General features: G+C 43.8%; 1 protein-coding gene across 1 annotated transcript in view; it reads left to right on the top strand.

Moving 5' to 3' along the window:
* The window catches only part of KCNS3 (potassium voltage-gated channel modifier subfamily S member 3), a 32,655-nt gene that overhangs the window by 2,893 nt on the left and 5,812 nt on the right, over window positions 1-23,950 (top strand). The window contains exon 2 of the mRNA XM_060169039.1: window positions 18,572-18,763. The gene's annotated coding sequence lies outside the window, so the exon portion shown is untranslated. The remainder of the gene's footprint in view (window positions 1-18,571; window positions 18,764-23,950) is intronic.

The following is a 23,950-nucleotide window of genomic DNA, read 5'->3' as shown; positions in this document are numbered from 1 at the left end:
TCTATGGGTCAGAAGTCTAAGAGGCAGAGAAAGCAAGCAGCTTTTAAAATATATATATATATATATATATATATATTTAACTTTTAATTTTATACTGGAGTATAGCTGATTAACAATGTTGTGTTGGTTTCAGGTGTACAGCAAAGTGATTCAGTTATACATATACATGTATCTATTCTTTTTCAAATTCTTTTCCCATTTAGGTTGCTACATAATATTGAGCAGAGTTCCCTGTTGCACCATGATTTGCTTGGAGTAGATACCTTATAAAATTGTCTTTAACTGCACAAGCGTTGGATGATAAAGGCCCAAGACCCCCTTTTAGGCGGTAACGTTACAGATGTTAATGTTGACAGCAGCTGGCTACAGTGTGCTTGCCGAAGTTCCCAACGAATGAAGCATCCTGCTGGGGTCCTGAGCAGATCAGCTGAGCTCAACTGAGCGCCCAGCAGATGCTCACCAATGTTGACTTAATGATTAACTTCTGTGGTCTTGTATATATCCTCTTTACATATACAATTATGCACAAGCATTTATTCAACAAGTATTTGAGTACTTACCCCATATTATGTACAAGGCTGGGGCTGGGTAGGAGACAGACGTTAAACAAATAAATGCAAACATTTGAGCAGAGGCAAATGTTCTAAAGAACTTCATCCGGGAGAGTAGCAAGGGTGGGAGGGTGCTAGTTTAGATGGGGGAGCTGGGAAGACCTTTCTGAGGAAGAGACTTCTCCTTCTGAGGGATGGAGAAGAGTTTATCATGTGAAAAGGCAGAGAAAAAGATTTCTGGGCTGCACGGTGTGAGGATTCTAAGGCAGGAATGAGCATTGATGGTTGGAGGAGCTCCAGGAGAACTGGCCGGGGCACTGGGAGAAGGTTGGAGAGGAGGGCAAGGGCCAGATCACGCTGTGTGCTTTGAGCCAAGTTCAGGATCTTAGAGTTTATCCTGAGGGCTCTGAGAAAGAGATAATGGAATAGTGGCAAGGGAGTGTCAGCTTATGTTTCTCGAAGATCACCTGTGAAGGCTGTGAAAACGATATTAAAGAAGAAGAGATTAGAGAGGTTCCAGCGTGGCAGTTGGGAGCCTAGTTAGAGGCGTGCTGGGGATGTGGAACCTCAAGCCAGCTTGGACTGAGCGAGAACGAATGGGCGGTGAGGAAGCGGTACAGGTACAGGTTGATTATGAAACAAAACAGAGACAGGGTGAGTGCAGGGCAGGGTTTGCATTTATGTCCGTCTATGTGGAAGGCGACCGCGGCTGATGTTAGGGAGCTGAGTCCAGCTCCTCAATAAACCAACACATACCCATCTCTGTGTGTGGGGTTACGTGGTACATACTAGCACTTCTAGAATGTTAGACATTTGTCTGACTCTGTCTCCAATCGCTGGGTAAGTTTAAGCGTATCACTTGTCCTTCCCTGTTTTTTTCCCACAGCCTGGAAATGTTATGATTAAAAAACTAGATAATCTTTCTATGAGTATTCTTCTTCCATAATGTCATTTATATGTGTTAATTTGGATTGTTTATATAAATTGAATTAGGAGAACTAGGAGTGGGTATGTGGGAACATTTGTGGCGAGATTCTAAGCACTTGGTCCTTGATGATCACCGGTAAGCTGCTTTCGAATTGGCTTAAATGGAGAGAAATCAGTGATCAGCTTGGCGGTGAGGAGATGCCAAGCCTCTCCAAGATGTATGGGGGCGAGGCCCAATGGGGAGCCTGAGGCATGGCTAGAGGCCAATTTTCTGTGTTTCAGTGGAATCCTCCTTTACCAGGTCTTCCTCGTCACATGAGACTCTTCCTCTTACTCACTGGTATCTTGTAAAAAGATGCAAGAGAGCAACATATGGTCCGTCATCTGGGAACCCATGTTTAGTGGAATATGTTGGCCTAAAGATCAATAAGGAACATCACAGATAGCCTGATGGAGTCTTGAAGAAGCGGTGGGTGAGTTCCCAGTGACCAATTTATAGTTGTAAGGAGAGCATAAAAAGGACCATATAATTGAAAACTACTCCAAACATTGGTTCAGAGGCCTTTTGAAGACTTCTTTCAGTAATGGTGACTTATATCCTGACAAATAATTAGTGTGTTGAGATAAAAGGATATCAGCAGACTAGCATTTTGGGCTTGAACATGTTTACATTTTTTTACTTACATTCTTCTATGAACTGGTTTGGCTTTTCCTGAGCCCTGAGTGGCCTGCCAAAGTGAACCTAAAATCATCTCCTGTGATTTACTTAAGGTAAAGAGTTTATTTGGTTAAAGGGATGGGAGATCTCCGTGGTTAAAGATCGTGGTTTGCAGATTTGGATACGCCTGGCAAAAGTATTTCAGCACTTTTGTCATTGAGGTCAGTAAATCATACCTTCTGGGTAGTGTTTTCTTGTAGGTTTTTAAGATCCCAGTTTTCTAAGCGTGGTACCGTCCTGAGGCCACTGACATAAGACCTCTGCCCGGCCTCCACCTCTTGGTCATGAGCTGTTGCCTGGCCAAGATTTAGCCCCTAGGCTTTTTCAAGTTTGAGCCTTCTTGGTGAAGCTTGTCTCCTCTGTGCTAAATGTGTAAATAAAAAGTGTCATTATGTGACAATGTTTATCTATCTATCTATCATCTATGCTGAGGTGCAAAACGATATCAATATCCCCATACATTATCATCTCCTTAAATCACAAATCCTACAGTGTAGGCTCTCCAAATATGCAAAAATAGGAATCTTATGAAAGTTCATATGGGGCCTGAGAGCTTCACCTTTAAGCAGTTTCCACAGGCTTCTGGATCTAAATAGAAATCAAATGTCAGAATGGTGCCTCTTTTTGGTGATGAGCACCGAGTTCTCTTTTCCCAGCTGCTCCAGACTTAAAATGTGGAAGGTGCAGCACACTTTGCCTTCTCATCTTGTGTCTTCTATATAGCGCTTTGAAGCAGAGAGTACCCAGTAGGATGTACAGTTATATAATGTGGCCCTAAACTCCCCTGGCTTTGCTTTTTTACCAGTTGCTCCTATCACCCATATCAACAGTTGCACGCCAGCAAGCCCTGTTTTACAATCCTTCATTTGTAAGTTAGTGTCAGCAATTCGAAATAATTCCCACTTAAGCGTTATTAGGCATCAGGGTTAGGTTTCAGAGTGCCCCACGAATGCAGAATTAAGTCCTAAGGAGTGGGGCGGTAGATGGCTTTGAGTAGTGGACGTGGAAGACTGTGTGGTGTAGACGGGAGGGGATGGAGCTATCTCTCCTGGGGACAGGGTCCTGCCGCACACACCCATCTTCTCAGATGCAAGCGTCGAGGAGGAAGGGCGCCCGTTGGTGTGGGCTGCTTAGCTGATTGGGCAGAATAGACAAATCCACAAAAAAGTACCGTATCGGGTAGAGAGTTTCAGTTTTGCGAGGTGAATGGTTGCACAGCATCATGAATGCATTTAATACCATTGAACTGTACACTTCAAAATGGTTGAGACGGTAAATTTTAGGTATTTTACCACAATACAAAATTTGGAAGAAGGAGAAATTGAGATTCCAGTGCTATGAAATAACGTTTTCAAGTGTTTTTCTCTCAGGACTTTACATGCTTAAAAATTATTGAGAACCCCCCAAGAACTTTTGTTAATGTGGGTTATATCTGTCAATATTTATATTAGAAATGAGAATAGATGCATTTCAAAGTATTTAATTATTAATTCATTAAAAATAACAGTAATCATCTCATAACATGTTAACATAAATGGCATATTTTAATGAAAAGTAACTAGCTTTTTTTTTTTTTTTTTTTTTGCGGTACGCGGGCCTCTCACTGTTGCGGCCTCTCCCGTTGCGGAGCACAGGCTCCGGACACGCAGGCTCAGCGGCCATGGCTCACGGGCCCAGCCACTCCGCGGCATGTGGGATCTTCCCGGACCGGGGCACGAACCCACGTCCCCTGCATCGGCAGGCGGACTCTCAACCACTGCGCCAACAGGGAAGCCCAGTAACTAGCTTTTTTAAACAACAAAATTATGAGTGGCATTGTTTTACACTTTTACAAATTTATTTACTGTCCGGTTTAATAGAACACAATGGAATTCTTAGAGTTGCTTCTCTATTAAGTCTGTTATGTTTTCAAACCTCATACATCCTCTGGAAAACTCCATAGGACACTTGTGAGAGAATGAGAGGGAAACGGGAAGATAACATCTTAGTTTATTATGAAAATAGTTTTGACCTCATGAATACTTTAAAGGATCTTAGGAACCTCAGAGTTTCCTGACCACACTTTGAGAACTACTGCTATAGAATAAATCTCCAGCCAAGTTAATTTTTGGTTGTGTTATATGTTTTAGTCTCTTTTCCTCTAATATTATCTGAATTTGAACTTTAGCAATTCCATATATTGCTTATCTATGATTTCAAATGAAAGAACTAGGTGGCTCATTAAAAAAAAGAACTATCGTATCATTTGTTTTTCTCAAGCATGCATTTTCATTTACTATGGAATGAGGACTTCCTTTCAACATCTCAGAAGGAAAGTCTGCACCCCTCCAGAGGCTGTGCTGAAAGCTGTCCCTGGGGCTCTGTCCTACTGTCACATGTTACTGCTGCGCTCACTGGAGGGCTTGGGGGCTCTCCTTTTCTTCCTTCCTGTTCTTTCCCACCTCATTCTTCATTGTATGGAGAACTTGGAAACTCAGAGAGAGGTGAGCACACATAGGACGTAGATTGGAGAAAGGAGAGGTGTGAAAATTTATTTTAACACGTCAAATTGAAAACTTTCTGACTTGCATCACTGGGGATCTCATTATTTTATAATTTTTTCATATTGATAAAGTATGGAATTAGTCATAGTGGATAGTTCTGGGCAAAGCATTAAAAAAATCCTCTCAGGATGGTTTTCAGGAGCTGGATGTTGGTGAAGCATACAAACATTTTCCCTCCCTTCCAAATAATGGATTAGGTGTTCTATAAACCATCATATTTATTAGGTGCTATATGAGCCATCATATTTAAAATGTTAAGGGAAACTTCTTTTTGCGCCCCATGAAATAAATCGTCACTGTGGCAACTTACTACAGCAACAGACATTTGGCTGCTTCAGAGTTTTGTTGTAAGTGTGCTGAGGATTTATGATTTGGCAAAATCTGTGACTCCTAGCAGCAATAAATACTTTTCTACAATCCTTTGGAAAGACCATAATGTGTCAGGTGTGCAGACTAGGCAGAAACAATAGCTCGGTCAGGCGTTCTCATCCTGTTGTCCTGGAGTGTCCAGGAAGGACTGTATGATGTGAAGACCCCTTCCAAACAGCCTTCTCCACTCTTTTGAGCAGGTAAATCCTTGTCTTTACTCTCATGCAGAGCATTAATTTAGTTATGCTTCCACCAAACATCTCTCCCACTTCTCTGCTGTATATCAGATGCTGATACCACTGTGTATTGGTGATATTGCTTACAAATATGGTTCGGTTCTGCAAGCATGGAGGGTGGTGCCTATGTAGCGTGAGATGTGTACATGGGAGCGTGTGCACGTGCGCACACGTGTAGTACGTCAAAGGGGAGTGTCCTGGAAGAGGTGACATTGGAGCTGATTTCTTGAAGACAGAACTGGAACTAACTGGAAAAGAAGGGAACAGGGAACAGCTTCAATGAGAAGGAGAGTGAGCTGTAAGGTCGGGGATGGGAAAGAATCTGATGGGGCTGAGGCAGAGGGGTTGGAAGTAGATTGGGGGATGCAGCCGTCAGAGAGGCAGGCAGGGATGTTCTTGCTTTGACATCAGTGGAGGAGTTTGAACTCTATCCCCGACACACTGGGGAGCCACTGAAGCTTTATCTAAACGACACGTTCTGACTTGTGGTTTAGAAAAGTCTCTCTGGTGCCTGTGGAGGCGGAAGGGGTGTCAGTGAGGAGGGGGGGCAAGATGCTGTCACTGACTCGTCTACTAGTGGGATTTGGGTGCATTAGAGCGGGGCCTCTATCACCCAGGTAGTTAGTTTGACCTGTTCCTTAGACTTCTACATTCTTTATCTTTATATTTTAAGGTCAAGAATAGAGACCTCTCTGGGAAGGTTGAATGGAATTTTTGGCCACACATCTGCTTCCACTTCCTGCAGCCCCATAATTTCCTTTGGGTAATTATTCCTCCCCGTTTGAACGTTGTCTTGGTGGGATGGTAAGCGTTAAGGATTTCCCCGAGGTTCCTTCTGCCCCAGTCCAGCCATTGGGTGGGCAGGTGACGTTGCCCAGCCTATCAGGCGCTCTGTCAGTGGAGGGACTGGAGGACGGAAAAGTCCACTGGCGTGTTCCTTGCTCTGCCTAACCAGACATCTTCTTCTATCAGTTAGTTATTTCTGTTTCCATGTCCTTCAGAAGTGCCCTGGCTCCCGTCTGTTGCCAGGTGTGGTTTTTCAGACTTCTCTTTGGTCCTGAGAGCTTCAGATAGCCTCTGACTGATGCACACTGCATTTGCTAGTGAGCCCCCTGGTTGTTGCTTGTATCCAAAGGGCCTCCGGTGACGTGGGAAGTGTCCAAAGACCTTACTTCACACCAGAGCATGAAGACTAATCTCATGGCCTTTTCTACTGGTTTTGAAAGGGGAACAGGGCAAACACAGGACAGTGTTTGCTGAAAGGGAACGAGGGAAGTACTGAAAGGGACACAGGAGACGAAGGCCCTGCCAGTGAACGTTGCGGGCCTCCAACTGTTGCCGCAGGTGATCCTGACTGCAGGTGTGTCTACCTGGGTGTGTGTGTGTGCGTGTGTGTGTGAAAATAGCATCAAAGAGATGGGGCAATCGCTGTGTATTTAGAATTTCAGTTCTTACTCAGACGACACTCAGGGCTCTGGCAATATTTATGTAGTACTTATATAAATAAAGTATTGGGTACTGCTCGAAATGTGATATACATAATAACTCATTTGTTTCTCATCATAATACCTCGAGGTAGGTATTATCATTTTATCTTATATTACTTGTTCATCTATCTATCTATCTATCTATCTATCTAATCTATGTATCTACCAACAGATGAAGAAACATCAATGAGAGATTTTAATAACTTACCTAAGTCATAGAACTAGAAAGTGGCAGAATTGGAATTCAAATCAGGTCAGGCTAAGTACAGAGTCTATGCTCTTGCCTATGAATGTGAACCTTAGCTTTAGATACTATCTACAGTCAGGAAGACTGACTGTACATACTTTGTTGAGAAAAGTGCACAAAAAAATTGTGACCCTTGTATTGAACACCTGTGCTCTATACAATGACCTTTGAAGATGTTTTGTAGCTTTTCATAGAAAGAACATGAGATGATAAAGGTTACGTGTATTCTTCCCACACTTATCTAGGGATATAGGATAAAAGTGAAGTTTGCTGTAAGTACATGAGCCTGGTGTGTGAGGACAGACAGCCAACAGGAGCAGAGTATGACCAGCTCACCCACATGGGCCTTGCTCGGGGAGCTGGGCTTGGGCCCAGGGCTTGCCGTCTCCCATGTGGACTTAACCATTCTGAACCTCACTTTCCTCATCCGTAAATGATGGATTATAATAATGCCTGCCTCTCTGGGTGGATCTGGGGATGAAAGAAGATCATCCATTCATCCATTGTTTCTTGCTGGGCATCAAGGATGCAAAAATTAAGAAAAAATAGGCCCTGCCTTTGAAGAGGTCACAGGGTCATGGTGGAGGCTTCGAGGAAATTGTTCTACTGCAGCTCAGCAAGTTACATACTCAGATGGAGGCAGATACTGGCGGATGGGGGATGGGGGGACCTGGTTTTGGGGTAGGGAGAGGTCAGGGGTCAGGGCTTGGTTTTGAAGAATATGATAGAGAATATGAGTCTTGAAGGGCATTCTGAGCAAACAAGTGAGAAGTTAGGGGCACTTGTGGAGAATTTCAAGTAATTCTTTACAGTTCTAGAGTTTGAGTTGGGTTGTGACAGGTGAGGATAATGGATGAGGAATGATAATAATACTGACAGCTAACATTTAATTGAGCATTAACTACGTACCAAGCACAGAGAGCTTTATTTGTATTATCTCATTTTTAGGCCTTGTCACTGCCCGATGTGCTATGTGATATTTTGTAGCCCTGTTTCACAAATGAGGAAGGTGAGGCTCAGAGAACTTAAATGACTTGCCCAAGTCACATGGTTAGTGAGTGGCGGAGCTGGGATTGAGACTCAAGCCGTCTGGATCCAGAGTTTATCCTGAAGGCCAAGGGAGCCATCAAGCACATTAAGGTTGTGCATTTTAGAAGGTAACTTTAGCTTGGATTGAAGAATGAATTTGAGAGTAGGGAATGGGGACAGGCCTAAGGCAGGGAGGACGGTCAGAAGTCTATGGAGTAAACCATGGAAAAATACCAAGCGTCTGAATGAAAGCAGAGGCAGGAGAGAGAGAGGGGAAGGAAAGGGACTTGAGAGATATTTGGGAGCAGAGGATGAAAGGAAAGTGTGGACGTGTTTATTTCAAGGTCCCGTTAGGACAGTTGAATGGATACATCCAGTAGGCAGTTCCATGAGTCCACAATGTAGGAGGAAGCTTAGGGCTGGAGATCCACACCTGACCTCTGGAGTTGGGTGAAATTTTCAGGGAGAAGAACTGTGGGATGAGGAAGTACCCACGGGGTGGGGAGGTGACACAGACTTGAGACCTGCAGATTGTATCCAGGCTACAGATCTGTTTGATTTGGCTTTACAGTATTAAAACATTAACAACAAAGTTGATAACAGTGAAAAAGTTGGGAAAGTTTCCATAAAAATAAGATTTGTGGGCATTCTTGACAGTGTGGGGCAGCCTGGCCACCTGATGCTCACAGATAAGGGATAGCGGTCCTTTTTTGGCGGGGCTGGTGCTCTCCAGCTTCTCACAATGGCCAGGTGACCTCCTTTCTCATTTTGGGCACCTGCTGAGCCCCTGCAGGTATTTTATTTTGTGACCTCAGATTTAAGATTTGGGAAGAGGAAGCAGAGTTTCATAGGAAACCAAGAATAAGTAGCCAGACAAGCGGCGTCAGTGAACGGCAGGGGCCGCGAGGTCAGCAGTGGCAGATGCCTCGGACAGGTGAGTCACGCACAGCCGGATTTGGTCACCTGAAGATGCCTTTAGCAAAAACACTTAGTGCGGCGTTAGGGTAGGTATTGTAGCAGAAGAAGGAAGGATGAGTGTAAAAAATGTTTTCAAGCAGCTGTGTTGCAAAGAGGAATTTGGGGTTGGGAGATTTTATTTTGTGTTATTTTTTGATATGTGAATGCCTTCAGCACATCTATATAAGGACGTATGTGATATAAAATAGTACTTTCTTCCTTTACCCTTGACTTACATTTTATAACTACAAGGAATCCAGTCTTGGCTTTGGTTGTTTAGCAGATTATCCTACAAGAAAAAGGTTGTTCTTATTAAAACTACCTGCTCCCAGGGTATAGGATGGCGTGAGGTGCTTTATATGCCTATGAAGACGGCCCTGTGAACTTCTGATTTTACCAGCATTCAATGCAGTTTTGCTATTCTGATATGTAAGCAGCAGTGCCTTTAGAGGGGTAATTCTACATTTTAGCAACAGCAAGTTAAGTCAAGCCGTGGCCATGTGGTGATTTATAACCTGCATTTACTTATGCCTTTGTAAGCTGTCCATTTCCTTTTTTATCATTTGCCAGGTGGAATCTGTGTGATGATCGTATCAACCAGCATCCCTTCTATTTCAGTCTGGGTTTGTGTGCTTTTATTGGTTTTATGCCATATGCCAATTTTTCCATTTACTTTTTTTGTATTTGTTATGCTATAGCTTGATCTAACTTATTGTGTGTGTGTGTGTGTGTGTGTGTGTGTGTGTGTGTGTGTGTGTGTGTTGGAACTATCTTGTCTTTGATGTAAAACTCTTTTTATTAAGGAAAAAAATGTATCTCCCTTCTGCAGTGGCTGATAAATAAGCTACTTTTCCTCTGTGGTGGCCACAATTTCAAACTCACATCTATGATTTTTCTTTTCTCCCAGTAGTGCAGTGGGCAAGAAAGACTTTAAAATTCGACATGGGATGGAAGCAGCCAGTAGCCAAGCTATGTGATAAATGTAAACCAACTAACTGATTATCAGTCAACTCAACATGTAATTTTTAAGACCCTCATATGTGTCATGTAAAGTTCAAGGCACTGGGGGATACAGTGACGCATAAGGCAAAAGTTTCTGCTTTCATGGAGCTCATATCCAAGTGGGGAAACAAACTATAAATAAAATAAAGAAACAAAGCATATGTCTCTACGTGTATTTTAGGGATTAACAAATGCTAAGGGGAAAAAATAAAGTAAGGAAGGGGGCTTGGAGTTTCATCGAGGGATATTTTAGATAGGGTAACCAAGGAAGGCATCACTGAGAAGCTATCATTTGACTAAAGACCTGAGAGAAGTGAGGAAGGAGCCATGCAATCACCTGGAGACAGAGCGTTCTAGGCACAGAGATCAGCCAGTGCAAAGGCCCTGAGGCAGGAATGTGCCTCACTTGGCATGATTAAGGACTTACAGGGACCAGTATGGGAATGAAAGAGAGTGAGAGGAGTAGAAGATGAACTCAGATGTCAGGCGGGGGAGGGGAGATTTTACTCTGAGTAACATGGAAGCCACTGCTGGGTTGAACACAGGAGCAAAGTGAAGTAACTCACATTTTGACAGGATCTCCAGCTAAGGCATTGTCAACTCTTTTTGTGCCACAGACCCCTTTGGTAGTCTATGGACCACTTTTCAGAATAGCATTTTTAAATGCAAAAAAAAAAAGTCACAAGATAAAAAAGAATCCAATTGTATGCAAATACAGTTATCAAAATACTAAAACCAATTTATGACTTAGCAATACAGGTATATGTTCTTCTTTATTAACTCATTAAAGATGATCTAGCCATTTCAGATCACTGCAGTTCCTGGTGCACTGCTCTACCTGGTGGCAGCCTCTAATTTTTCAGATGTTCTAGAACAGTGATAACTCCAAGAGGGTTTTTTTTTTTTTTTTTTTTAATTTTTCTGACTGGTTCCTTGTGGCTGAATAGTTCAGGAGACCTGGGGTGTGGTCCCTCAGTTTCAGCAGATTCTCTGTATGGCCACATGTAATACATTTCCCTTCCACAGAGACATCTCTCACTTGGGTAACTCCTGGCTCACAAAGGTGTGGACGGTACAGGCAGAATTCTTCGTATTGTAAGAAGAAAGAATCTATTTAAATATGCCCAGGGAATTCCCTGGCGGCCCAGTGGTTAGGACTCTGAGCGTCCACTGCAGGGGGCCTGGGTTTGATCCCTGGTTGGAGAACTAAGATCCCACAAGCCACATGGCGTGGCCAAGAAAAAAAAAGCTAAATAAATAAATAAATAAATAGCCCATGTCATAGGGCTGTATCTTGGCCAAACGCACCCATTTTCCGCTCTCCGTACCTACCACAAGCTTTTTAGCCTCCATGTCTTTGCACGTGTTCTTTCCTCTGCTTGGAGAACAGCCTTACGCTTACCTGTCTCCTTTACCTGTTCACATCTGACCTGACTCTCGGGGCTCAGCTCTGATACACCTGGTTATGTAGTTGTCCTTCCTTCCCTATCTGAGGAGGACCCTTTACTTCCTCTGAACTGCAGCACCTTTTTGGTACCTCCCCTAGTGTTCATATTCTGCCTTGGGTTGCAGTTGTTGATTTACCTGTTTACCGTCCTCCAAGCTCTTCTAAGCTGCTGTAAGCTCTGAGGGCAAGAGCCATGTTCTGTTTTGTTCTCCATAGTTCCCAGGACAGGGCCTGCCTTAAAGCAGACGGGAATGAACAGCAGAAGCTTATGATTCCTACAAACGACTCCACAGCACGTCGGCAGAGGGTTCTCTTTCACTCAGATCTGGAAGTTCACTTAACGTCTACCCCACTCCCTCTCCTCCCTTCCCAAATACTGACCAAGGCTGCTTATGACCTTTTATGTTCTCAAGTAGAAACAACTCTTTTCCTAAGTGTTTTGTAATACTTGTAAAGAAATTTGCACAATGTTGGAGGTATAGAGTAGAAGGAAAAAAATCACCCAAATTCCATCATCCAGAGAGAATACATTTCACATTTTGGTGCATATTCTTATAGATTTTTTTTTCATTTTAAATTTATTTATTTATTTATTTATGGCTGTGTTGGGTCTTTGTTTCTGTGCGAGGGCTTTCTCTAGTTGTGGCAAGCAGGGGCCACTCTTCATCGTGGTGCGCGGGCCTCTCACTGTCGCGGCCTCTCTTGTTGCGGAGCACAGGCTCCGGACGTGCAGGCTCAGTAGTTGAGGCTCACGGGCTTAGTCGCTCCACGGCATGTGGGATCCTCTCAGACCAGAGCTCGAACCCGTGTCCCTTGCATTGGCAGGCGGACTCTCAACCACTGTGCCGCCAGGGAAGCCCCTTTTTTTTTCATTTTATAAAGTCAGACATAGTTTATAAAGATCAGAATCATGACACTATTGTATTATAATTATTTTCTTCTTTTCCTTAGCATATTGTGACTATCTATTCATGAATCTATGGGCAGTGGAGCACAGTGGATAAGAGAAGAGCTTTAGAGCATTATTGTTTGAGTTCAAACCATGAAACTATCCCTGAAGAGCTGTTGACCCTGGAGAGTTAGTTAACTTCTCTATTTACCAGTTTCTCTGTCTGTAAAATGAATCCAATAAAAATATTACTTGTACCAGTGTTGTGAGATTAAGTGGGTTCAGGCATGCAAACACTCAGAGCGGGGCCTGACTCGGTATGCGGAGCTGTTATTATCATGTGAGTGTTTTTAATGGCCACAGAGTATACCATTGCATGGCTACCTCCTAATCTATTTAACCATTCCCTTACTGATGGACTTTTAGGTTGCCTTTGACTTTTTACTCTTATGAATAATTAATGATGCAGTGAACATCCTTATATCTACATCTTTGGACACATGTCTGATTTCTTTCCTCAGGATACATTCCAAAATGTGAAACTGTGGGATTTTGTGACACACATTACTAGTGTCCTCCAGAAGGTTTCCTTTAACCGACTGCTACTGCTACTGTCATCGCATGATAGGTTTTTTTTCCCTGCACCTCCCAGAACTGTTTGCTTTCAGTTGCTTATTTTATCACTGTGTTAGTGGAGATGTCTGATGCATCAGCCATTGAAAACGTGGGGGACAGACAAGCTCAAGCACAGAGTCTAAAGCCCCTGGGTGAGCTGATTTGCCTGCTTCCTGGCTGCAGGCTGAGCCTCTGTTTTTGGTCAGCCACAAAGCGGGGGGACTCCTGCAAGGTGGAGGGAACCAGGGTATTCCTTCCCGGGACCAGTGGAATGGCGGCAGTCCCGGAGGACCACGCAAACGTCGGTGGCTGTGTGGTTCTGCTTTTTCTTCTGAGGTGCTCACCCTTCCAGAAAGGAAGGGCTTTCCTTTCTGTGCCTTGTCTTTGGAGGTGACTCAGCAGCAGCTACTCCCTGCCTCTGTTCCCCAGGGGAGGTTGTCTAGGAATAGAACCCGAGAAGAGGCCAGTGGTGTTTAGTTACCTGTGCTCCCAGCGCTTGGGATTTCTGGGGATCGTGTTGCATTCACTCATTCTGGATGGCCAAGAGACATATAATTTATATTAACCTTTCAAATGTCATTTAGAGGCCTTGCTTTAGAAAGCACTTACTGGTTTGCTCTCCGAAGACCAGAACCCCTATCAATTTATTTTTAATTCCTGAATATGTTAGACCCTGGGAAGTTTTCGTTTTCTTCTTGGGACAGAGCAGAATAAAGGGAAAAAACATCTTTGTTAATTCAAGGATTTTTCATATTAACTTAAGGGACTTCTTGAAATTTGATAGTTTGGAAAAACTAAGTCGTTTGGAGATATTCTTAGTAATCTACTTTCTGAATCAACTAGACAGTGTTGTGTTATTCTGATTGCTTTGGATTATAGGATTTAAATATAAACATAATTTACTGAAACATTAAATTCCATTATGGTGGCCTGATGGCGATATTTTAATTTTATTTAAGCAAAACCCTGGACCACACTTCTCACTAGTGCAGCAAGGTAGAGGTGAGGTCAAATTTCACCTTTTCTTATTATTTGTATTATCTCATTACTCTTTGAGTGTGTTAAAAATTGGTCTGTGGATGATGAATAGGGGCGAGACTACAAAACTGATAGATATTTGAATCGTTTCCTGGAATGTCAATGAGTTTCCGCAAGATTGACAGATTTGGTTAGGAGTGGGTGTGGCCAGCCGGAGCACCATGCCCCACAGGAAGTAGAGCTGTGCCCTACACATCTCTGTAGATGTGCCCCACACATCTTTGAAACTATATTAGTGCACGGGCCCTGTGTGTTTTTCTGACACCAAAAACATTAGCAAACATAAGACAGGCTCTCAGAGAAAATCACTAACCTTTACTCCTGACTCACGTTGTGTGAAGCGTGCTTTGAGTTTCAACAAAAGGTTAACCTTGCTTTTATCTTTCCTCATTTGCAAAGTTTTGCTTGTCTGACACCAGACATGCCAGGACTGAATTCTAAAAGAATAAGTGTTTGGGGGAAATTTCCCCAGCCCTTCTCAGCAGCTGAAGTATTAGTACTATCTGTCATTCTGACCTTTCTGAACTTCCAGATCCCAGATAGGTGTCTGAGGTTTTTTCACTCTGCCCGTTGAGTGAGAACCTAGCAGTGGTTCTAGCAGTGGTGGTGAACCGCCGGTGAACCTAGCAGTGGTTCACCACTGGGGATGATTTTGTTCTCGAGGGGACATTTGGCAATATCTAGAGACATTTTGGTTGTCACACCATGGGGGGGTGGGAGGAGGTGTACTGCTGTCATCTAGTGGGTAGAGTAGAGGCCAGAGATGCTGCTCAACAGTGCATAGGACGGCCCCCAGGAAAAATAATTATCTGGCCTCAAAATGTCTATAGCGCTGAGGCCAAGGATCCCTGCTGTAGAAGTTTGCAAGGTCAGGATGTCTCCAGAGGAGCCAGCTGGTTGCCAGGAGGGTGCATCATGGTGTCATTTACCTGGTAACCTTATCACGGATTGGGGTCAGCTCTCTCTCAGACTTGCAACTTCAGAAACTCACTTTCAGATGTCCCAGAGCTGATTAAACTCTAGGAGGCTGACTTGAATAGAAACCCCCAGGAAGGTGAGTAAATAACCTTCTTTTTGCCTTATTAAATTCCACTAATAAATAGAACTGGTGGACAGAGTGGACGCTTGTGTTGGCTGCATAGCTTATATGCTGTCTGTTGGCAAGGAGCCTGGGAAAGGAAATTGCTAGCAGGTGCCTCAGGGAGCCTGGAATCAGAACAAGGGGAGATTTGGGGGTATCTAGTGATACCCGAAACTCTGAGGTCTTAAACCTCCACTCAAGATGTATCACATCAGTGTTGGAGATGCTGTGTCTTCAGGATAAGACTCTTCTCCTTTAGGAAGTGCTGGAATGGGTCTTGGCAACCCATCTTGATCTTTGACACTTTTCCTCCTCTGTTTCCATTGCTGACCCACTGCCTTTCATTATCCATATTGATTCTTTTAATTAATTTACTTTTTAGTCTTGTTGGCTTGGGGGAGAGGAATTGGTTCAATAAAAACGTGTCAAGCATCATTGGGTAACATCATTTGAAGATTGATATTAGGACTCTGTCCCTAAATGGAGGCTTCTCAGTCTACTGGGTGGCACTGGGGTGACAACATTTCAGAAGAATGTGAGCAGGGCCATGACAGGTGCTCTCAGGATTCTCTGCAAGTACAGAGGACACAGACCTAGGCTGCAGTGTCCCTTAGAGTGTCTGCTTTGAGCTCTCCGGCACTGATTTTAGAGTTTAATTTTGGGAGAGCGACCTTATCCCTGTGATTGTGAGCTCTGGGAGAGGGACTGAGGACATTATTATCACTCCTGTGTACTGTCTGCTTGTTGGTTTGATTTTCCTCGTTCTGTTCCAAGGTTGGATGTCAGGCCTCAGATGATGAAAGAGTCCGATATGCCACTTAATCTTCACCTTTCCCCTCTCAGTATTGGAGACAGTCATCTTGTTCATTTTTGAAGGCTGTAGTCAACCCACCAAGAAATACAGCCAGGCTAGAGGGGAGTCCAAGGATGCCGCAGAGGGTCTCCCTTTGTCCTATGACGAGAGGAATTATGCAGAGGCTAGCAGTACTCGAGTGAGCACGATGTGTTTGGCCAGGATCCTGCTGAATCATTGAGCACAGTCAGAAACCTGCTTAAGTGCTAAATCACAGACAGTTGCACACTGATACGGACGATAGGAGCACAGAGAGACAGAACCATTTGGTGGGATTGTTAAGCAGGAAGGAGAGAACGTGTTGGATGTACACATTTTTCTTCCCCCCAAACCTGCTGGTTTGGGCCACGTTCTGCCACCTCTACCAATCCTTTCTTAACTTTCCCCAACAACTAAAAGAGGACCTTGATTTTCTACAGTAATTGAAATCAGGCAGACCTACCTGAACTTGACTCCTGTCTCTGGCACTCATGAGGTGTGGAACTTTGGGCAGACAGCTTCTCTGAGCCTCAATGTCCCACCTATAAAATGGGAGTGTCAGCACTTACCCCTTACGGTGGTTGAGGAGGGAGGTGGTGTGTGTGAAACACTCGGGAAGGTTCCTGGTGTGTTGTAGGGACTCGGAAAATGCTAGTTACCATTTTACGTGGCGAGGTCACACCTAGTATGTGAATGCCCTAAGCAGGGAGTAAACTGACATAAATTCACATAGAGAGGTACTGACTAATTTTACATGTTTTCCAAAAATCCAGTTTTTTGGACAGAAATCACGGTGATGGGAAATGGGAGAAGGCACAAGAATTCTGAGTTTTGGGGGAAGGAGAGAGAAAAAGACAGCCTGGGATGTTATTCGTGCATCAGACATTCATGCCCACTGGGCATCAGTTTTTGTAAAAAAGATATATTTGGCTAACCTCACAGTCTGTCCCTGGGCCAGCCCCGTCCTTCTGGGTGATGAGCCAGTGCCCAGCAGTGCTGGGGTTTCTTAGAAGTGCTGAATAGCCTAGGGACTTTGTTAATTTTTGTCTTCAGTAATTAATATAGTCATATCAAAGCTGCTTGCAGTTAATTAATTATCTCCTAGCCAGATTAATCTTACCTTTCTTTAAAATGTGCTACATTTGGAAAGGCGTCTGCTAGGGAAAGGAAGCCTATATATATGTGCTGTATCCTTTAAAAAAGGCACAACATTTCTGCATTTCAAGTGAAACACAAATGTCTGGGGCTAACCCTTTGAGGTGCTGCTGGGAGTCTGTGGAGGAGAAAGAAGAGGAAGGGGGAGGAGGGTGTTAGCTCCTGAATTGATCTTATTTATCCCTGTTGAGATTTCTCTCCCTCTTTTGCCACGTGTCCCATCTCAGAAGTTCAGTTTGGGTAATGCTGCAGTTTTCTCCGGATCCTTCCTCATTATCATCTCTATTAGAGCTGGAAATTCACTGAAGGGTTGCTCTGGCCACTGTTGGGACCGGCTTGGAAACCGTTCCTGCTTTGCTCCCTCTCAAGGCCCCCTGGGTGTTGGTAGGACACCTCCACTTGTTTGTTGTTTGGTTTGGGGTCTGTGGGCTCCCGGGGTAGGGTTGAGGGCAGGCACTGCGTCTTGTAATCCCAGTGCCCTGGATAAGGCTGGGCAGAGCTTCAAGTATAATGAAAGTTTGTAATAACTGACATAGCTGGAGGCACTGCCTTCAGTTCTTTCTGCAGCTCAGAATCAATCTTTTCTTCTTTATCTTCTCCTCCTCCCCTTTGAACCTAGCATTGATTGGAAAACGTGAAAATCAATGGATAGATGCTTGGATACTAGTATAAATCTATGGGAATGCGCCACCGTGAGGCAAGGCTTACCTTGCTGGGAATTGAAGGTTCTTTTTTTTACTTTCTTTAACTTTTTTCAGAGCGAAAAATTGAAATTTGTCCTTATATTTGTTTTGATACAAACTTAATTCTCCCCCATACATCACACACACACACACACACACACACACACACACACACGTTAACTAGAGAACTTTGATCTAACACCTGTAGTCATTTCTGATCTGTGAAATATGACAATGGCCAAATGAAGCAAAATGGAATTTGGCCAGCCTTCGAAACCTATTGATTTCAAATTAGAGCGGCAGTATTCATTCTGTCAGCACAGTCACACTCAGAACTTGGTCACTAATGTGGATTAAAGGTACTCATTTAGAGGTTTATAAGTATATCCTTGATGAATTAGCTAATATTATGAATTAGCTAAAATAATGCTCCTAGAAGAAGCTGCGTGGGAGGTGACTGCAGTCCTAATTCTAGTGCCTCGTTTTATCCTTGGATATTTTCTCGGCCTTGGGGTCAGTGGAGATGTCCCACGTGTCCACTCCAGTCAAGATCTGAGAGTCCTGGGGCCTGAAAGTGGTTGTGAATCCTTTCCTGATGTCTCTGTAGCCACGTGTCCAGTGGGAGTGACGGGTCCCTGAGAGTTAGATGGGGCTCTAAGATATGGGTCTAATCAGTAAAACACCCAGATCAATGAGTCTGAGATAAAACTTCTTGTATGTGTTTTCCCCTTGGAGTTACACCTTGATGCATGCTTTCTTCTGCAGGTGAGAGTGATTTCCCAGCGACTGCCTTGGCCAGTAGAACCAGAGAACAGGATTCTTCTCTTCTTTTTGGCCACTAAATGCCTCTGTGCACCACACTTTCCAGTGAAGGAAGAAGGGCGGAGCTTCTTGGATGACGATGGACATTCCACCGGGCAGGATGAGGGCAGAGTGTGTGACATCAACACCACAAGGGTAAGCGCTGCCTCTCTGACGTTTTCTCTGACACCATTACTTATCAGAGGAAGGGGAGAACAAACCTTACAGTGCAGTGACAGAAATGAAAGTCAGACATCAGGGAGACTCTTCCGACTGTAAAATCCACTGGGCAGTTGGGGCAGATGACGAAGGGAGGAAGGGAGAGTGCCAGCCTGGAAGGATGGGGCTGCAGTTGTCCTGGGGGACATGGCAGGTCAACTATGGAAGATTCTGTCGTCTTTGTGGCTCACCCCCTTTTGTTGTTTGTAGTTCAGACTTGAGGGAGTGACACTACTGTTATTGTGACAAGGTTCCATTTGTGTCCATATGAGTCAGTCTGGCTTGAAATCGGTGCGTAGACCTGGGGTTGGTAAGAATCTCACTCAGGTCACAGATTGAGGACTTATTGGCAGTGCCTGGCCCGGGGGTACATTTTTGTTTGAGCCACATAATGTTAAAAACTTTTTGGATCAATTCTAATTACAGTTGAGATATACCAGGTAAAAAGCAGAGTTTCTGGGTTTTCCGGGAACACTGTAAGATACACCTGGACTGGCCCTCTGTTCCCACAAAGGACTCTGCTGCTGAGTAGCCTTTGCCACTTAGACAAGCATGGGTGGTTCACCACAGTCCCCAGCCTGCCCACTTCATTTGTGTAACTTACTTGTTTGGCCACTGGAAGCATTTCATTTCTCCATGCCTGATCTAGATCCTTCTTCTGGCTCTTTCACAAAAACAGTGATGGTTTTTGCTAATTCTTCCAGATAAAAGTGTCTTTCGCTAGACGGTGGACAGCAATTAGCATAAGGGGCTGTGGAGATGACGAGACATGGTCCCCTCTGCAGAAGAGCTTGGAGTCTAGTGACAGCCGTGGTCAGACTTGTGGAGGATAGAGAACTGTAAAAACACTATAATCCCTTGTGGTAGGGGCTCAAATAAAAATGCACCTGCAGGGCTGTGGGAAAAGGTGAGCAGAGCCGGCAAGCAGGGGCAGGGGTGAGCTATTAATCTGGCGTAGGTGCGTTCAAATGCTCCAGTACTCCCTCTTCTGGACACCAGAATGTCACTCTGACAGCCGTTTGTATGTGCGTCCCTCCATGTCACATGACTCAGGTGGAGCTGTGACTCAGATGGAGCTACTGCAGAGTTAAGGCTCCCCTCTTGGGGCAAAGTCCACATTTTTCCTGTTTCTGGTTGAAAATCTTTCACCTGGGGTTCTTTGCTTTTTACACATAGGAGAGATTTCTGGCTTTTTGTCTCACTGAATCAGCCCTCCGAGCAGCCTTCCTGCTTGGAGATGGGCTGCGTGGATTACAGGGCTCCCTGGATTTTCCAGAGGGGATTGGCCACACTAAATAGAGTCCAGAGGGAATAAGTACCACTCTAATATGACTGGTCCAGGTGGAGGGGGCAAGAGAGGGAAGGGAGTAAGTAGGGGCAGGAAAGGGGAGGTAGGGATACTGTTACCTTAATGTCTTATTTTTGGAATAAGGTTTTACATGTATCTTACGCTTTGTGTTTTCAAAAGACGTTTGCATTTGTTATTGTATCATCAAGGCGTGTACATCATCTTCTGTCGATCAGGAATCTCCCACCCAAGGTCATGTAGCTGGGGAGTGACAGTTCAAGCACAAGTTTTCAGAGTCTTGACGTTTTTCTCTATTCTTTCGTTGCTTCTATAGTTCAGCACAGATAAGGGGACCTGGTGGGTTCATTTCTTTCAATTCAACATTTAAAAGTCGGGTTTAGGCGATGAATGTTCTGAATTAGGGCGACCTGGGACCTATGCCACTGGTGTGTTGTCAGCTGCACTTAATGCTGTTGGAACATGTCAGATGTGGAATAGACCAGGAGGGAGTTTCCTTGCCGTTTATTTGGCCAGTGGGAATCACACTTTATATCCAGGCTTCCTCACTGGGCTGGGAGGAACCGTTTGGAAGGCTCCTGGGGGGATTGGCTCCATGTAGAAGGCTCAGGTTGCCCAGGAAATGCTGATCCCTGGAAACAAAGACTTAAATCCAGCAAGCTCTTTGAAGTTTTGTGTGTCCTGTACTCTGGCTCTGGACGTGTCCTCCTAAATGTCTCATAAACAGCTGTTTCTTTCTCAGGATTGTGCTATTTTAGCTGCTGTAAAAATGCTCTGATTCACAAAGGCCTGAATCAAGGACCACTAGCATTTCCATTTCCAAATTCACAGTCAGGGTGGACCGTGCAATGCCATTGACATTTCATTATACTCTCTGCTCCTCTATGGCCCCACATTGACTTCTGGTTTTCTTTTCCTTACACGTTACCCACCCCAGTGCACGGGGAGCTTGCTGTAGGAGAAAATCATCACCAGGGAAGGTTCCTGGTGAGAGGATGCTCAATACTTGGGTGTGGATTGAATTTAGATTTTCAAGTCTGTTTACATTTGTTTAGTTTTACTTGGAATATTCTCATATGGCATGGCCAGAAATACAATTTAGTATGACCTACCCTTTTTAAAAACATAAATTATTTTTCTTTTAAATTTAATAGAATGAAATACAGCTCTTTCAGAAGAATGTTCCAAAAAGATGGCAGCATTAATGCAGAAAAATGCCCCCCCCCTTTTTTTTTTGGATTTCATGATAGGACTAATGTAGATTTTGGACAAGTGCGAAGGAAAAAAGAATCAAGGTTTTCTGTTTACTTTTATGGAATTGATTTAAAAAAGTGGTTCTGCCCAATAAAGCAAGTACAAGTGGCTTGTATTTGTTTTGCTTTTGTTACTTTTCTGAGCAAATCAAGTGCATTATCAAAGCCACTCACGCACACGTGTGCATGTATATGTCTCACCCTTGAAAAGACACAGTTTTGAGAGTATTTTTAAAGTGATTTTGAAAGCATGAGGCAAAGAGAGTGGTAAGAGGTTAATGGCTTTGGAAAGGCTTTATGGGTGCCACTTGGAGAGAAGTGGATCAATGTGGGTTTTCTTTTAAGCTGCCAGAGAATATCTTGGATTTTTGACATCTGTTCTTTCTTTTCAGTCTTACAAATACCAAGAGGAACAAGGTGGCCACATACAGTATATGGTGTTCTCACCATGAGTGATTTGGGTTGATAGCAGGCAGGACGATTGATACAATGAACCGAAGCTCTTCTTGGGGAAGAGAATGAAAATAGCATTTGATTTTTCTACCTTGTGGCCAGATGCCTTTGGGACCCACAGATGTGCCTCATTTGAGACCACATGTGTCCTTGGCATGCTAGTACCAAATTTCCTACCAAAGAATATAGCATTCATTAATGAGGATGACTGATAAAATATGTAAAATTGAAGATCAACCAGTCCCTCCTTCCTCCCACTTAAAAAAAATTAAATACTCATATTTGAGGCATACTGGAAAGAGTTTGCCCTGTAAAAGCTGTATAATGTTGGCTAAACTATGAGCCTCAGATTTCCCTGTTTGCAACATGGGGTATAGGATCTACCCCTTAGGACTGTGGGAGAATTAAATGAAATGATTCAGTCATTCAGGGATACTTACACTGAGGTACTGCTTGAGATTCTGGTAGTTAAAAGGTGCACAATAGTGTATATGAAAGCATTTACCACAGCGCATGGCTCAAAAAGGTGCTTAGTAAATTTTTCTCAAAACATTGTTGACGGAGAATTTTAACATGTACAAAAATAGAATAATGCATTAACCTCCTCTGTGCCCATCACTCAGCTGCAACGATTGTCGTAATTATTAATTCATGGCCATCTTGTATGACAGTGCCTCCACCCTGTCCCCCGCAACCCCACATCAATGGATTATTTTGAAATGAATCCTAAATGTAGTATAATTTTATCCATAGATCTTAGTGTATATTTCCAAAAGATAAAGATTCTTTTTGAGAGCATAATTACAATACCATTAGCACATTGAAAAACTGACAGTTATTATTTTATGTTATCAAGTGTCTAGTTTAGCATTCAAATGTCCCTGATTTTCATATGTATTTTTTTTTTTTTTCTGGTACGCGGGCCTCTCACTGCCGCGGCCTTTCCCGTTGCGGAGCACAGGCTCCGGACGCGCAGGCTCCGCGGCCATGGCTCACGGGCCCAGACGCTCCGTGGCATGTGGGATCTTCCCGGACCGGGGCACGAACCCGTGTCCCCTGCATCGGCAGGCGGACTCCCAAACACTGCGCCACCAGGGAAGCCCTTCATATGTATTTTTAAAAGCATTTGGCTAGCTCAAGTCAGTATCCATACAGAGCCACATGCTGGATTATTTGATATGTCATGTGTTTGATCCATGTCATTTGTCCTGTATAATTTCCCACAGTCTGGTTTTTGCTGATTGCATCCCTATGGTGTCTTTGAACATGTTGCTCTGAAGTCTCTATTTTACTTCAATTGTTAGATCTAGAGGTTAGATCAAATTCAGGTCTGACGTTTTGGGGGCTGGTATAGTTCAGAATTGTGTATATATTTCCATCAGGAGGCACATCCTATCTTGTTGCCTCTTATTGTTACACCAGGCTTGATCAACGGGTTCAGGTATTGGTCCTCTGATCTACCAGTTATGAAGCTCCCCATCAGCTTTTTATCTGGGTTTTAGCAGCCATTTATGATCATTGCCCAGATCCGTTATTTCATTATGAGTTGCAAAATGGTGAGATTTTAATTCTATCATTCTTTCACTGTTTTCCAAAACGGCTATCCAGAATGCTTGAGGGTTCCAATTTCTCCACATCCTCACGAACAGTTATTGTATTATAACACAATACAATATTGTATTATTATTACTTTTTGATTATAACCATCCTAGTAGTGTGAAGTGGTATTTCATTGTGATTTTGATTTGTATTTTCCTAATGACTAATGATATTGAGCATCTTTTCATGTACTTTTTTTTTTTGCGGTACGCGGGCCTCTCACTGTTGCGGCCTCACCCGCTGCGGAGCACAGGCTCTGGACGCACAGACCCAGCAGCCATGGCCCACGGGCCCAGCCGCTCCGCGGCATGTGGGATCTTCCCGGACCGGGGCATGAACCCGTGGCCCCTGCATCGGCAGGTGGACTCTCAACCACTGCGCCACCAGGGAAGCCCATCTTTTCATGTACTTTTTGGTCATTTATATATCTTTGGAGAAATGTCTAGAAAATCCTTTGCCCATTTGTCTTTTTACTGTTGAGTTGTAAGAGGTTTTTTTTTAAAATCCTATTCT

This window comes from Lagenorhynchus albirostris, chromosome 13 (assembly GCF_949774975.1).
Source record: "Lagenorhynchus albirostris chromosome 13, mLagAlb1.1, whole genome shotgun sequence".
Lineage (NCBI taxonomy): Eukaryota > Metazoa > Chordata > Mammalia > Artiodactyla > Delphinidae > Lagenorhynchus > Lagenorhynchus albirostris.
This window is presented reverse-complemented; position numbering and strand designations above follow the sequence as displayed.